The following is a 16,528-nucleotide window of genomic DNA, read 5'->3' as shown; positions in this document are numbered from 1 at the left end:
GTTAAGAGCAAACCTGTCAATCCTGTCTGTCACTGATAGGAAATAAGTACAGATAAATTTTTGTTTTGGGGTAGATTTTTTGCTTAGCAACTGTACTCGTTTCAGCTTTCCTGGTACACTGCAACCTTAAGTATTATTGCTAAATATTTTACTTAACAATAACCAGGATGCTCAACTTCTTTCTCAGTTGCTATGTGATACATCACTAGGAGTGCAGCAAAACTGTGTTTTTCCAATAGTTCACCCAGTTAAAGATCACCTTCCAATCTGATAATATACACTGAGACCAAGCAGAGGAGAATTGACTGCAGCAGTCTGAACCGTGTACAAAGAAATCACAATTCATAGAACCAGTGATATGCAGTTATTTCTTTCAGATTGAATGGCGAGTCAAAATCTGTGGTCCTGTGAGCTATTTTTTTTAGGAGGAAAATATAATGACGAAGCCAGGTTACTTTGATACAATCCTACTCTTATTTACATGAGGTGTGGGAAACACTGCTTCACATTGCACTTGAGGAAGCCAACACTATAAAATGGTCAACTTTTACCTCAAAATTCTTCCACGACTTCTCTCTCAGCTCTTTCAAAGGAGCTTTTCTTTGGTTCTTTTTTCTGTCTTTTTTCCCCATTCTCTGTAGCTATTGCTGTGATTTGTCTCACTGCTTTTCTCTTTCATGTATTTAGCTGGTGACAAGAGGTATTCCTCAGGGATCTATACAGGGACCGGTGCTGTTTAACATTTTCATCAATGACTTAGACAGCAAGATTGAGTGCACCCTTAGCAAGTTTTGAGATGATACTAAGCTGAGAGGTGCAGTTGACACACCAGAAGGACGGTATGCCATCCAGAGGAACCTGGACAAGCTGGAGAGGTGGGCCTGTGTGAAGCTCATCATGATCAACATGGCCAAGTGCAAGGTTCTGCAGCCAGTTCAGGGCAATCCCTGCCATCAATACAGGCTGGGGGATGAGGGGATTGAGAACAGCCCTGAGGAGAAGGACTTGGGGGTACTGATGGATAAAAAGCTAGGCAAGAGCTTGCAGCCCAGAATGCCAACCGTATCCTGGACTGCATCAGAAGAAAAAAGGCCAGCAGGTCAAGGGAAGTGATTCTGCCCATCTACTCTGCTCAGGTAAAACCTCACCTGGAGTCCTGCATCCAGCTCTGGAGCCCTCAGAACAAGAAGGACATGGAGCTGTTGGAACAGGTCCAGAGTGCCACAAAGATGATCAGAGGGCTGGAGCACCTCTCCTGTGAGGAAAGGCTGAGGGAGTTGGGGTTGTTCAGCTGGAGAAGCGAAGGTTCCAGGGACACCTTATTGCAACCTTTCAGTACTTAAAGGGGGCCTGTAGGAAAGATGGGGAAAAACTTCTAGTGAAGTGTGTTGTAATAGTACAAGGAGTAATGGCTTTAAAATAAGGGAGGGTAGATTTAGACTAGGTATAAGGAAGAAACTTTTTCCATGAGGGTGTTGAAACACTGCAACAGGTTGCCCAGAGAGGAAATGGGGTCCCCATCACTGGAAACATTCAAGGTCAGGTTGAATGGGGTTCTGAGCAGCCTGGTGTGGTTGATGATGTCCCTACTCACTGCAGGGGAGTTGGGCTAGATGACCTCTAAAGGTCCCTTCCAAGCCAAAGCAATCTATGATTCTATGATTCTACACTAAAATAATAGCCTACCCCAAAAAAGGCATCACTTGTGATTTTTTTGATTAGCCGGGTGTTTTACAAGATGAGCCTCTCTTGGTACTGCAAGGGTCTAGTCAGGTCACCTTGAGATGTAATTAGACTGTGTTATCAGCACAACACTGATATGCATACTGTATATTTTCATGTAAACTTTATATACTTTATAAAATTAACGCAGTGATCAGTATTTGTAAATACTTCAGGCTGTTGTAAACAGATAGATTCAATCATAGTCTGTATAATCAGGGCATCAGCACAAAATTTAAGGAAGTATACATTTTTAACATATTTATAATCACTGCCAGAATGGAGATCTCATCATTTCCATCAAAAGTGGCACTTGGTATAATAAGAAGTTGTTGGTAAAGCATGCAAAATTGAGTGCCCATACAGAGAAATGACAGCAGTATAGTAGCATAACATCAGTATACAGACAAAAATAACGGCTCAGTATTGATCCATTCATACTAAAGAAAGATAAAAAATATTTGAAACTAGAAGGAGGTGTTTCAGTGGATATTAAAGCAGCAGGTGCACAAGCATTACTGCCATCTGCAAAACAGATTCAGCAATGCTCGTTAAGGTGCAGTCTTGATTGGATTTGATTTGATTGATCTAGTGCTCATACTCTTAGGTGTGTATTCATTTCCATGGTACCCAGCAAGCAAGAGCAGTACAACGCAGAGAGATTTGACGTCCTAATATTAATAATAATTTAATGCTTAGATGGAGCATTTTCTATATTCAAAGAACTGTACAAATATTAACAAACTAATACAAACTAATGTTATTCCTTTACTATCTCCTGATATTAATGAAGTATAATACTTATTCTCCATCTGCTCTTTCAAGTTTCTAGCTCTTTGTGTTTGAGCATTTTACAATAAACTCTAGAGATCAATTTGTACAACTAATGAAGATGCATACATGCATAATACATTTTACAAACTCCTCCTTAAACAGTGTCTGCTGCAGAATGCAGACAGGAGGTCCTAAATTGAGGCATCCCATAAAGATTCCAGTTTTGTGATATTGTGAGTTAAGTATTGATGGAACTGAAAGGATTTCAGGTCAAATTAGAGTTGGTCAGAATTTTCCCGAGACTAATTTGCTGTCAGAGAATGGCAGTCCCTCAAAAATCTTCAAATATCTTGTCCAGATCTTCTGTGGAAGTAAAGACCTGAGACAGGCTCAAGGGCATCCAGCTCTGAGTAGCCAAGTAGGGTTATGGGTCCAGTGTAGCAAATTGTCTCTGGGCCCAGGGCTGACCCTGGAAAGATGCCTTTCTGACTCTCTCAGCACAGACCTGGAAGATTCTAAATCCTTGAAACGCTGAGCATTTCATACTTTTAGCCTCCAAGTGTGCCCTTGATGCAGTGTCCCTGATTGCTCATGCTTCCTGCATGCAGACTCACAGTCCGGCTTCTGAATCCAGGGTAAGCCAGTTATGGGGATGCTTGCTGATGGGGAAATCTGGAGATGAAAGAAGTGGAAGAGAGTCACTTGTGCCGAAGGGCTACCACATAGACAGAGCCAGATGGTGTGGGGAGTTGAAGCTGAGTTGAGTTTCAGCACAGTTACTAACAGCACCAGCAACTTTGTTTTTCACATCTGGATTTTGGTCTCAACAGGGACAATGAAAATTTGTCCATTCCTACATCTCAGAAATTCTTTGTCCATTCCTACATCCTCAGAAATCAGTCAAGACCACCTCAATATGAGTGAGAATCTCCCCATGAAATTTGTACCTCATGGTGAGGCAGGCATCATTATCTTTGGCTGGTCAGCCTTACCTCCATTCCGGGAAAGATGATGGAGCAGCTCATTTGGAGGTCATCATTAAGCAAGTGGAGGAAAAGAAGGTTATCAGGAGTAGTCAACATGGATTCACCAAGGGGAAATCGTGCTTGACCAGTCTGATAGCTTTCAACGATGGCATGACTGGCTGGGTAGATGAGGGCAGAGCAGTGGCTGTTGTCTACCTCGACCTGAGCATGGTTTTTGACACTGTCTCCCGTAACATCCTCCTAGGGAAGCTCAGGAAGTGTGGGCTGGATGAGTGGTCGGTGAGGTGGATTGAGAACTGGCTGAATGGCAGAACTCAGAGGGTTGTCATCAGCAGCGCTGAGTCTGGTTGGAGGCCGGTAACTAGTGGTGTCCCCCAAGGGTCAATACTGGGCCCTGTCTTGTTCAACTTCTTCATCAATGACCTGGATGAAGAGTTAGAATGTACCCTCAGCAAGTTTGCTGATGACACAAAACTGGGAGGAGTGGCAGATACACCAACAGGCTGTGCTGCCATTCAGCGTGACCTGGACAGGCTGGAAAGTTTGGCGCACAGAAACCTGATGAAGTTCAACAAGGGCAAGTGCAGGGTCCTGCACCTGGGGAGGAACAACACCATGCATCAGTACAGGTTCAGGGAGGACCTGCTGGAGAGCAGCTCTGTGGAGAGGGACCTGGGTGTGCTGGTGGACGACAGGTTAACCATGAGCCAGCAGTGTGCCCTGGCTGCCAAGAAAGCCAATGTGATCCTGGGATGCATTAGGAGGAGTGTGGCCAGCAGGTCAAGGGAGGTTCTCCTTCCCCTCTACACTGCCCTAGTGAGGCCCCATCTGGAGTACTGTGTCCAGTTCTGGGCTCCCCAGTTCAAGAAAGATTAAGAGCTACTGGAGAGAGTCCAGCGGAGGGCTACAAAGATGAAGAGGGGCCTGAGGCATCTCTCCTAAAAGGAAAGGCTGAGGGAGCTGGGCTTTTTTAGCCTGAAGAAGAGATGGCTGAGAGGAGACCTTATAAATGCTTCCAAATATCTGAAGGGTGGGTATCAGGAGGATGCAGCCAGACTCTTTTCAGTGGTGCCCAGTGACAGGACAAGGGACAATGGGCACAAACTGAAGCATAGGAAGTTCCGTCTGAACATGAGAAAGAATTTCTTCACTATAAGGGTGATGGAGCATTGGAACAGGCTGCCCAGGGAGGTTGTGGAGTCTCCTTCTCTGGAGATATTCAAGACCTGCCTGGATGAGGTCCTGGGTAGCCTGCTTTAGGTGACCCTGCTTTGGCAGGATGGTTGGACTAGATGACCCACAGAGGTCCCTTCTAACCCCTACCATTCTGTGATTCTGTGATTCTGTGATCTTGAGTCGTTCTGTTCTCAGCTTAGTCCAGCTGAATCCAGATTTATTGACACTGAGGACTTATAAATCTTTCTTCTTCATGCTTGCTGTTCCCCAAACATTGAGCTCAACAGACTTCTATGGAAGACCATTCTGTTTATGACCTGTCTTGGAGAAAGAGCATGCCATGTAAGTGATGCACAGACAAATATTTAAACATATCCCTCTGATTTGATAACTTTTAGGGTGGTTCTTAACTAAACTAATAATAACTCCTGTGATAAACACACAAGTGAAAAACTAATAGCTGCACAAGTTGCATCTGGAAAGCAGAAGCCTTAAAGTCGTGCAGACCCTGACTTTATCCCTGTAAGTGTTTTATCGAGTATTTGAGGGTTTTTCTTTACTTTCTTTTAAACTGTTGAAATAGCACCTTTACTTGGGGGCTTGGAGCTTGGTTAGGTAGATATTATAAAGGGCTTTTTAAAGGTTATTACAACTACCAGGCTTTATTTTACCTTTACCTTTCAGCTTCATTACCAGCTCCAGTTTACTAGTAAGCCTTTTGCACAAACCTCACAACATGTTGCTGTTATTGCCACATCTTCACTGTCACCTTAAGAGACCCACATGTTTATCCAGTGTATTACACCACAAACTGTGGAAAGGAGTCTTTATTTCTTGTGTTTGTATAATGCCAAGCAAAATATTACTCAGTCGGCTTCTCTGTGGAATGCTCTATAAGTATTAAGCACCAATGTTACCATCATTGTGGTTGTTATGTTCGTTACTATTATTGCTGTTACTATCATTACGTAATGACATAGTTAGCATCAGTAACCCATTACATATATGTCTTGAATTTATGTTATAGTGTGATATAGCATCTTGAACTTACATTATACATATCCTGAGTATTCTAATTGCATTGTGTTTAAAACTGCATTTAAAATATACCTCGGCTATATCAAAACAAATCAGTATACATTGTCAAAAAAAGCGCCCATATGCCACATTCATGCATCTATATGTAAATCTATTAATTATGCATTAATTCTCTGGCTATTGTTGACTTTCTGGGCCCACATTTGCATACTTCCATCAAGCTGATTGATCCCATTCGGAAGCGGAAAGAGTGGGCTCCTCCACTGATGGAAGGGAGCTGAGAGCTGAGGGTGGCACCAGGCTGGCAGGGCAGTGCCCTCACCATCATTGACACAGTCCCACTGTGCTCAAACCAGGAGAGCAGAGCAGATCCAGAGAGGGTAATCAGGGTCATCTGAAAGCCCAGGCACCCCTCAGATGAATTTGCAGTGGCCAGTTGCATCTGAGAAGAAGGCAGCAAGAGAAGCCATCAGGGTCAGTTTGGGGACAGGAGGGCTGGAACCAGGCACAGGTGCATCTGCAGAGTGGCTCAGGTGGGGAGCTGGGGCAGGGGTTGAGCTGGGCTCTTGAGCCAAAGGGCTGAGGGTGCCTGGGTGAGCCCCAGATAAGGTGCCTCACAGCCCCTCTTTGCAGGGCTCTCTGTCCCGTGATTGCACTGTCCCAGCACTCACCTCCAGCAGTCCCACCTGAACCCGCAGGAAGAAGGTGGGACAACCTGAAGAGTTTCTTGGTGCACTTGGGGACATGTCATATACATGGTGGTCTGTTTTGGGACTACTTTGATTTATCCTATATGTGCTCTGCCTTGAAAGTTAGTTACTACTGAAAAAGATAATTAATTCCCAATTAACGCCAAGAAAAAAAAAGTTCCTTGAAGTATTTGGAGGAAGAGTAATAAAATAAGTAATTACTCCAAATATTGAGGTAGCGGTGGGTCACTGCAGCAACTGGAGGCCATAATGTCACACATCAACATAAATGCAAGGCTCATAATACTGTTTGACTTACTGTTTGTTTTGTTTCTTAACCTTTACCAAACAACAAGCCTCTAGAAGAGACTATTCCCAAGCGTGGTGTATCCACTGAGTTTTCTGGCTTCTCTCACTTCATGACTCTCCCAGTATCCATCATTATCCTCTCCAGCTTCACAGCTCTGATCCCACTGTACCTGGCAATGTCACGTGCTTTTAACAGTGCTCCCGTCTTCTCTTTAACCATCCCCCAAACCCATAATAACAATCTAAACCACTCCATGTTGAATTTGATTTCTATCTTGCTCTTCCCTTGCTCTTGCCTCTTCCTGCCTGACTAAGTGATCAGAAGGATCAGAGGAGAAATCCTAGTTTTCACAGTGCTTGGTATATTTCTACATGTGTTTGGGAGACGCAGTTCTGAGCTAGGTCATAAAGTTCATCCTGGTCTGGTTGCAGTTATGTTATCAGCTGCCTTAGGAAACCTTTCTTTACAGGGTAAAGTGGAAAGGAGAAAATTATGCAAGTGTAGGGAAGAGCTGGTGCACTCCTAAACATGTGAAAGAGCCCAGATACACAAACTTTTGGACCTGTAGTTATAGCAGCTCGGCAGATTTAGGTGCTTTTAAGATTTAGTGTGAATGAGGACTGGGTGAATTGCATTGTCCTCAGAAACTTGTGTTCACTGATGATACCACCTTTATAAATACTAAAGGTGAGTGAACTTAGGTGTATATATTTTCACTGAAAATAAGAACATGTGTATATGTGTCAGTAAGCAAATGTTGGCTCCGAACTCTTGACTTTAGCGACAGATTCTCAGTCTGCCTGTTGATTAAAAGAAGAAATTATGAGACGCAACAGGGACGAGGAAATCGCAGCTGCTATTTCTGATGTTACTTTTAGTCACCTCTCGTAAGTATTGCAGCATTTTGGCATCACGTACAATTTATACTGTTGTCTCTTGTATACTTTCCAAGTTCTTAGGGACTTGGGCCTTCATAAACTGACTTTTTAATGTCATCACATGAGACGCTGAGAACTGTATATTTATAGTGTTTTAGGAGTAAGGCTGAGTAGAGATTTGTAGTGTAATATTCTGTCTTGGACCTGTACTGGAATCTTTCTGTGAGCTGTCTTATGATGGTGGGAAACAGATAAATGACTAGAGGAGGAGTGAACAAATTCTGTTTATTATCACTCATCTGAACTGAACTCAGTAACATTACAAATGTGCTGTTAAGTTGAATTACACACTACTCTCAATTTAAACTGTTTCTTGTGCAGTGTGTATGTAAAGGTTAAAGGTTTCTACTTCAAGAAACCTACAAAACACCTTCATGGTATGAACTTCTCTCAGATCACAAAGACTCTTTTTCCAGGGTTCTTTGGTAACTCTTTACTTGAAGGATGTAACATTTTTTAGTTCAAATAATTTTTTTTTGTCTCATATTTCAACTTAGTATTACTTATTTTTTACTATTTATTGTACAGGAAGTAGCCTTGATGAGAATTCCAGAAACTTAAAGTTCTTAAACAGATTTATTGATTTTCAGGTTTTAATTCTCTAGAAACTATAGCTCTTGGATAGCAAATACAGGATTAATACATTAGATGCCAAAAAAGTGTAATTTAAAAAGTAACAGTAGAAACAGCTGTAGTTTTCCAGATACACTATAAAAATATCAGATAACTTTTGGATAAAGCTAAAAGCTTCTTCTACTAATTAAATCTAAATGTAGAACCATTAAGAAAATGAAAAAGACTTCTGTAATGAGCTTAAGTTTCAGAAGACTTTAAAGCATTTAAAAACTAAAACAAAATGCATGATATTACTTAGAAACTACTCACCACAACTGCCTTAATGTTTTTGTTTATATGAGAAAGTTAGATTTTCTTCTGAGGAAGCTAAAAATTCCTGTATGGTAATGTCATATACATAATCCTTTTTAAAGTAAGAATATTTACGATTTAGACACTCAACATATCTCCAGGATTTACTCCCAGTTTAAGTGCCCTTCTAAAGCTGGATCTTAACATGCTAAAGCCCCTTTGATTTCTTACAGCCTTGGCATTTCTTCTGCATCTGTTGATATCATCAGCCTGTAACACTTGGAAGAAGGAAGCTCCGTTTCCTAGTCCAGGGAAGAGTGATTACGAATTCAATATGCCAGCAGAGAAATTCAAACAGAGGTCAAGTATCCTGTATCCTATTAGTGTGTGGGATTGCTAGAAGTCATCCAGTTTTTCTTTTTCAGTCATCTCAGTTCAACTTCAGGAGAACTTTCAGACACATCTGGTTTTAGGTTTAAATTTAAAACAAAAAGACAACTTCCCCAAACCAGTGTTTTTATGAATCACACACAGTAACGTCCAGCTTTGAGGGAAATCAAGTTACCAAAATTCTGTCCGTACTGAAACGAGCTGCAAATCTCCAGTTCTCTTCAGAGGAGTGAAAGTTTTACCAGATTAATCCAGTTCCTGGGTTGGAACAGGAGGAAAGAGCATTCCAACCTGGCAATCACTGAGAAAGTATTCTTTCAGTCCCATTGAAATCAGTGGCAAAATTAATTGATCATAGTGGAAACCAAGGTATCATCTTTTCTCTCTATAATAGCCTCTGTTTTTAAGAAAGAATTTATACTGAGGTGTGGGAGGAACTGAGAATTGGAAATCATCTGTATAGTCACGAGGTCAAATTCCCAAGGAGTTGAATGCTGTCACGTTCATTTCTGACAAGGGCTAGCCTGTCTCTTTGTATAGCCAGTCCTCTAACATATTAACATAACTAACCAAACAGTTGGTCGTAATGTTTAGATTCAGAATGCAAAACAGTATAAATAATTAGAAATTTAGGCTAATCAATCTACTTTTTTTTTTCCTGAATAAGTTGTGTAGTCTACAGACTTACTAAAGAGTTGGACTATATTGTTTAAAATTATGTTGTCTGTAGGTTTCCTAGTATGAAACACAACAACAACTTTCTGTTTCTATTTAAAGCATCAATAACATTCTTTGCACAAACTAAACCCATCACATTAGGTATAGGTCTCTCTCAGTTGATCACTACTGAAAAAGACATTTTCTAGAGAGATTTTAATGCTGAAGGAGGTGATACTAAATTTGTTTCAACGGCAATATTCCTTTCTAAGATTTTTAGTTACTCCTGTCATTGAAATTTTGAAGATGAAAATAAAGTGAAGACTGAGTGAAATTCATTGCGGGTTTTGTTCCTACTGTGTGCTGCATTTTACTGCCAATAACAATGAGATTCTAATAAACTAGACATGAGCTGATTGAAACAAAAATACAGGACAGGAGAAGCAAGGGAACAATTAAGGCAAGAAACAGGTGACATCTCCTGACAAACAGATTGGTGATTGGTCTTCTAATTGTGCTTTGGCAGATAGATAAAGATGAAAAATGGCATTATCCCAACACAAATGCACACACAATGAGAAAGAATTCCAGGAACTGAACATGAAAATGGTAAAGCACTTCTGAAGATCTCCGAAGTCCTTTCAAATCAGTAAAAGTGTCCTGATTGAGTTTAACGGTATTGTTCAGGTTATGATTGAAGCCCCCACCCCAAATGAACATTGTATGCTTAGCTGGAAAAAGCCATTATTGATAGGCTTTGCTTGACATCTATGTTTCATATGACTATTCTTACAGTGTTTGATAGCTAATAGAGTGTATTTTAACCTGGAAAGAGGCCAGGAAAATTTCAGAGAGGTAAACTTCCATCAGTGAACAATGTCTATTACGTGGTCTGTACCATGGCAATGACTGATTCCCAGGTGAATCACCTTGAAATGTGCCTTTCAAATCTCTTTGCCTGACAGAAATCTTGGTGACCTCAGAACGGCAAACTTTTTTTGCTCATATATGCTTACATATTATCCTTTACATCGTCTTTACTTATAGGTCTACCTACCGCTTCTTTTAGAGCGTTATTTTAACGTTTTTACTTGTAACCTTATGTAGTGATTATGAAATATTAATAGCATAAGCCATCATTTATATGAAAGGAAGTTTTGTGTGTGTGCTTATAGATACAATTTGACTTTATAGCCCTAGGAAATAAAGAAATTGATGTAACTTTTATAAGGACATCAGATTATAACACCATTCCCAACTTGGCCTTATGTAGACCAAAATGTAGAAGCCTTACTTCAGCATATGCTGAATTAGACAAAATAATGTTCTTGATTTAAAATTCTGCTCAAATCCTCCATCTACATACAGATATTCCACAGTAGAGATGTTTTATCTCTGAAGTAAAATAGAACTATTGTGAAATATGTCCTGCCTTCAAAGCAAGTTACCAGTACAAATTTCAATGCTAACTGAATGTTTTCTGGTTTTCCATCGATATAGACAATACGCCACAGAAAAAAATCTACACAAGTAACCCAGTAAGTATATAATAAACTCAGTCTTTAACAATGGCAACTTGAATGAATAAGCAGGACTGTCCAGATAGTTCATATTTAATGTGAAACCAATTAATCTGATATATTTGTCATGTATAAAAGATACACTTAAATCAACTTTTATTCAGTTAGATTGCTTTTCATATAGAGAGAAAGAGATCAGAGAATCACAGCCAAATTGTCCCACTCAGGTCATGCTCCACTAGAATATATTATTCCTACGTGAAGTTTTCCATTGAAGTCTGTTTTGCCACAAGAAAGGAATTGCTAGTATGTAATAGAAAGCACCATCTCAAATTTTGTGCACAAGTAGGATTGAATCATCTAACTGCCACACGAATAACGTGTCCAAATTTCAAATCTTGAAAAGATTCTTTCAGTTGCATCCAAGTCCTTGAGGAGACACCTATGTTTTTGACATTACCCACCTCCAGACAGCTACAGTTCAGCTCCGGGCCTCTCAAGAAAGACAATCTTTACAGCCTTTACTGCGCCAAGCAGGCCAGCAATTCTTTGTGATTTAGTGTCTGTGCTCCACACACCTAGCCTGCAAGTTGGATTTGATAAACTGATATTTACTAACTCTGGAGTCCGCAGACAACTCAGTCATGACATGCAGGAAGGTGCTCTGGTGAATGGCTGTAATGCCTTCCCACAAAATAAACACTTAGGCAGAGTTCTACCTATGTAAACAAAACAAATAAAGGTGTCTGAGTGTGAAAATGGCAGTAATGTGACTCTCCAAAGCTTAGCATTATTTTATTTGCTTTTAATGAAAGTCATTGTGGAAACAGTCTGAAATAATCTGCAGATATCTTGGAATGAAGGGTCAAAAAATGTTATGAATCTGTATTTTAATATTTAAACATTTAAATTGTTTACATTATGACATGTCAAAAAGCATTGCCAAAGATTGAAATATTCATTGAGTTAACGATTCCTTGTTCTTCCAGAGCATAGTGTTACCAGCAGTAACTTTTTCTTCCTGGAAGATACAGCGCCCTGCTGGGAGCTGATGCCAGGTCTGCTGCTTTCCTGTGGGGAGAAGTTTTGTACCCATGCTAGTTGGCAAGCAGTCCTACACAGCAGTGTACTGAACACTGCCACACTAGTAGAACAGGATTCAAAAGGTGAGAATCTGTGTAATTCCCATTAAGCCCTTGGATCAGAAAGCAGGAAACTGTAGCTCCCTTTCTTTGGTTACAATGTAGGCTGGGAATCCTGCCTGCCAGGGCTGGGTCTCTGCTAAAGACCCTTCTGTGGCAGGGCACCATTGTTTGCTTTCGGGAGAGCTGTACTTTTACCAGACCAAGTTAAAAACAAATCACAAACACTCATTAGGGCAGTGATTAAGGGAGATGTCCATAGCCTGCAACTTACTGATAATGGTGCTCATCCTTGGTGGCAGACTCAGCAGAAAGCAAATCCAAGTGCGCTAATGAACTACATTTTTGAGAGTAAGGCTTACCTTTCCATAACGAGACTAAGCAAAATTAAAAGATCAAGAAAACTTGTTTTTAGAAAAGAAAGTTCACTACCACAGTGTCAACTGACACCTTTGATATAATGCAAATATGGGCCATAATTCTTAAAGAAAAGTACACTATAGTCTTTCCTGTAAGTGAAACTAGCAGCTCTACTGGAATCACTGGCATTAGTTTGTTAAATTCACTGAGGCCACAAATGCGACTGTGCATCACCAAAAATTCTGATTTCATTGAGAAATATTTTGTGGCTCCAAAAGCAACTTTGGTATTAATATTGCCATCCACTGTGTGCCAATTGAATAGTTTTAGTCTTTACTCTGTTTTACCTTAAGACACACGTTTTTCTGTTAGTAAATTACAGTGAATTTTAGAGATTGTCTCAGGTCTCACTTTTATGTGAGCATCGAATTAAAATTTTCAATTTATTGGTTGATAGACCTTTACAACATTTAAAAATTCATATCTAGTTGTAAGTGCCTATTTTTGACATCCAGCAAAAATTTGTTTTTGTGGGGTGAAATTTTCATCATACTCAACAAAAGTATGTGCTTTCATGAAATGTTAATCAAAAAACACATCAGATCTCTCTGTAAGGCAATCAGTGGATCAAAGAACTAAGAAGAAAACTATGGGGTTTTTTATCAACTGTACTTCCCTCTTGTTCTTATTATAAATAACTTTGCTCCCATTATATATTTAAAACAAACTTTCACCTTTTTGACTTGTCTGTTTAATTAATTCAATACATAAAAACACGCACTGATTTAATAAGACAGGGATCACTCCCAGAAGATTTAATTCTTCATTAGCTTTCACTGTATGTAGCTTGAACACATATTACTCTGTTCTAAACTTTTTTTAAGTCTGGCTTTCTGCTTCAAGACACTGAGGAGAAAAATCCCACATCAACCTCATTTTAAAATATTTGACAAATACACATCAAGATGAAATGTTCCACAATTAGGGATACACAGGTTGTAAAGTGAGTTGCACTGAGCCATCCGAAGGTAGTAAAAATTACTTATTCTCTAAGACAATCAGTCTTTCAATTACCCACCAAAACCTGTACTTGGATCTCAACTATCCAGTAATGTATCTGTTGTTTGTCAGGAAACCCTGCCAGAAGCATTTCTTTTGCTTTGCAGATATAAATATGAAACACAGACATCACACACATAGGGGTGTCATTTCTTTTCAAGGTCTGCAAAATGAATTTCTGTGTCTGGAAGGTCCCTTCTGCAAATGGTTTGTACTCTGGGAAGGGGATTTCAAAAGGTTTTTAACAACTCTGAAGTTGGATAATGAGGGAAAGACACTCCTTCTCCAGAGTTATCTTATATTTTCATGGATTGTGGCCATATGCCAGAGGGCTTCGTAATCATTATTCTGAGCTCCCACGTGATTTCTAGGGATTAAGTGCAAAACAATTGCTTTGCACAGATCATTTCACACTGCAGTTTATTTTCCTGTGTGACTTGTGAAACGGGACACTCGACAATCATGCCTTCTGATTCTGGGGAAATGTGATTGGAATAGTTCAATACGTTGTTTGACATAGTTCTCTGAAACTACAGAGATTTCCTGAAATCCTTCTGTTATTTTCTATATTTTGTATTTTTATTATTGTTTAGAACCAAACTGATCATTTCCTCTATTTCATGGATTTGTTGCACAAAGAGATTGTTGAGACTCTCAGTCAAGGGTCAGGGTTTTGGGTGAGCTGGACACAGTCCAGTAACTATTTTTGAGATGAAATTGTCAGTCTGTAGATCATCACCTGTGAAATTGAACTTCACTGGCAACAGGACCATGCGATAGATGTGGAGAACACAGTCACCACTACCTGCTCACAGGTAAACATGGGTGTAGAGACCTTAGGAACCTTCTTCATTCCCAAGGTCTGTCACAGGATTTGTGGTTATGTGGTTACGAGGACATTGGCTTGAGCATTACCTTTACTGTTCAAGTGTTGGCATACACCTTGCTAGCGTTTTGGCCCAGACCAGCTTCTAGGGTCCCACACAATGAGGGAACATGTGTCTCAAACACTGTTTGTGAAGAACTGCAGGCTGTGGGAAGGACCCACATTGAAGAAGATCACGAAGGACTGTATCAAGTGGGAGGGACCATATGCTGGAGCAGGGGAAGAGTGTGAGGAGGAAGGAGCAGCAGAGAGGAAGAGTTATGAACTGGTCATAACCCCCATCCCCCTGCACGTCTCAAGGGCAGGAAGTAGAAGAATTGGGAGTGAAGTTCAGCCTGGGAAGGAGGAAAGGGTGGAGGTAGGGTGGTTTTAGATTTCTCATTATCCTATTCCCTTATTAATTTGCAATAAATTAAATTAATTTCCCCAAGTCAAGTCTGTTTTGCTCGTGACAGTAATTGGTGCGTGATGTCTCTCTGTGCTTATCTCGACCCATGAGCTTTTTGTCACATTTTCTCCCCCTGTCCTGTTGAGAAAGGGGAGTGATAGAGCAGCTTGGTGGGCACCAGGTGGCAAGCCAAGGTCAGCCCACCACAAGAGTCTAGAGTAAGATATTTGAGACATTGCTAGACACAATATTTATAAAAAGGTATATAGAAAGCAATTATAGAAAGATAAGAATCACAACTTTTGCCAATAGTCATCAGTCTTCTTTTGAACTATTATTCTCGAACAATGCAATGAATTGTTGTCTCCCTTTCACAATTCTCCTAGCCTTTTGGCTTCTTGTGGTTAGAAAGCTTGATGGTACCAGCAGTTATTATATGATTGAATACCTCCTCATGCATAATTTGACAACAAGATATAGTGGTGCGTACAGGCAATAGAGTTGATTTAGACAAGGAATTTTGAATACCAGAAGCTACCTCAAACTCTGGCTTGGATAAATTCTCAGAAATTAAATTTTATAAAATTATTTATGGACAATCTACTGTAACAAAAAAAAAGAAAAATAAAAAGATAAAAAGAAGGAGAAAGAGAAAGAGAAAAAAAAGAATAAGAAAAAGAAAAAGAAAAAAAAGAAAAAAGAGAAAAAGAATAAAAAGAAAAAATAAAAAGAAAAACATTAGCTTCTTGGTTTCTCAAGTATACTGTGGAACTTGTAAAATGGGCTTATTTTTTGTCCTTTCAGAAACCCAACCAAAAAATATTTTCTATAGAAAATGTTGATTATTGCATGTAGACTATTTTAGATTTTTGGCTGAAATTCAAAAATAGACTTAAACAAAATGAATTTCTGTCTTAATTGGGATTTGGCCATATTCTTTAGATCCTTTTGTGATGTGTATGTTAGTAAAATGTGACCTACAAAACAATCGCCAAAGATTTAAAAAAAAATTTACAAACTATAAGCTAGCAATCAAAACAGTCTAGCAATCAGGGAAAGCAAATGATAAAAATAAAAATAATAAATGATCAGGGTTTAACTTGTTGCAAATGAATATATTGGACTGTAGCAACACTAAAAAGCAATGCTCAGATTTTTTGCAGAAAAGTTAAGTGGCCCTTGAATTTAAAGAGATTGAGAAACACTTCTCTAAGAGATGGACTACTGAGACTATAAAAACCCTTTAGACGTGATTAATGGCTTTCAAAGTGTAACTAGCTGATTCATAAACTGCATTTCACAGAGATCTCAAGTTCTCTTTCATTTCAACCTTATTTTGAGTCCTTTCAAGCAATTTTTACTTTTTCTGAGAGTCATCAGCTAATGGCTGGTCTCTACATTCTCTGTCACTCAGATGCACAAGGAAGAGTGAAAAGAGGAAGATTATTTGAAGAAAACAATTATATGGAATAAGACTTCTGAAAGACTGACTTGAGTATCTATTTCTAGACCTTGGTCAGGGTTGATAGAAGTGATTTTTTTTGAGCTTGGGGAGCAAAGCACAAGCCAGAAAAAAAAAAAAAAAGTCTTTGGCAGCTTGTGGTGAATAACTCCTAAGTGTAGTTC

Source organism: Opisthocomus hoazin, chromosome 3, assembly GCF_030867145.1.
Source record: "Opisthocomus hoazin isolate bOpiHoa1 chromosome 3, bOpiHoa1.hap1, whole genome shotgun sequence".
Classification (NCBI taxonomy): domain Eukaryota; kingdom Metazoa; phylum Chordata; class Aves; order Opisthocomiformes; family Opisthocomidae; genus Opisthocomus; species Opisthocomus hoazin.
The sequence above is the reverse complement of the archived record's forward strand: the minus strand, read 5'-3'. Positions refer to the sequence as shown.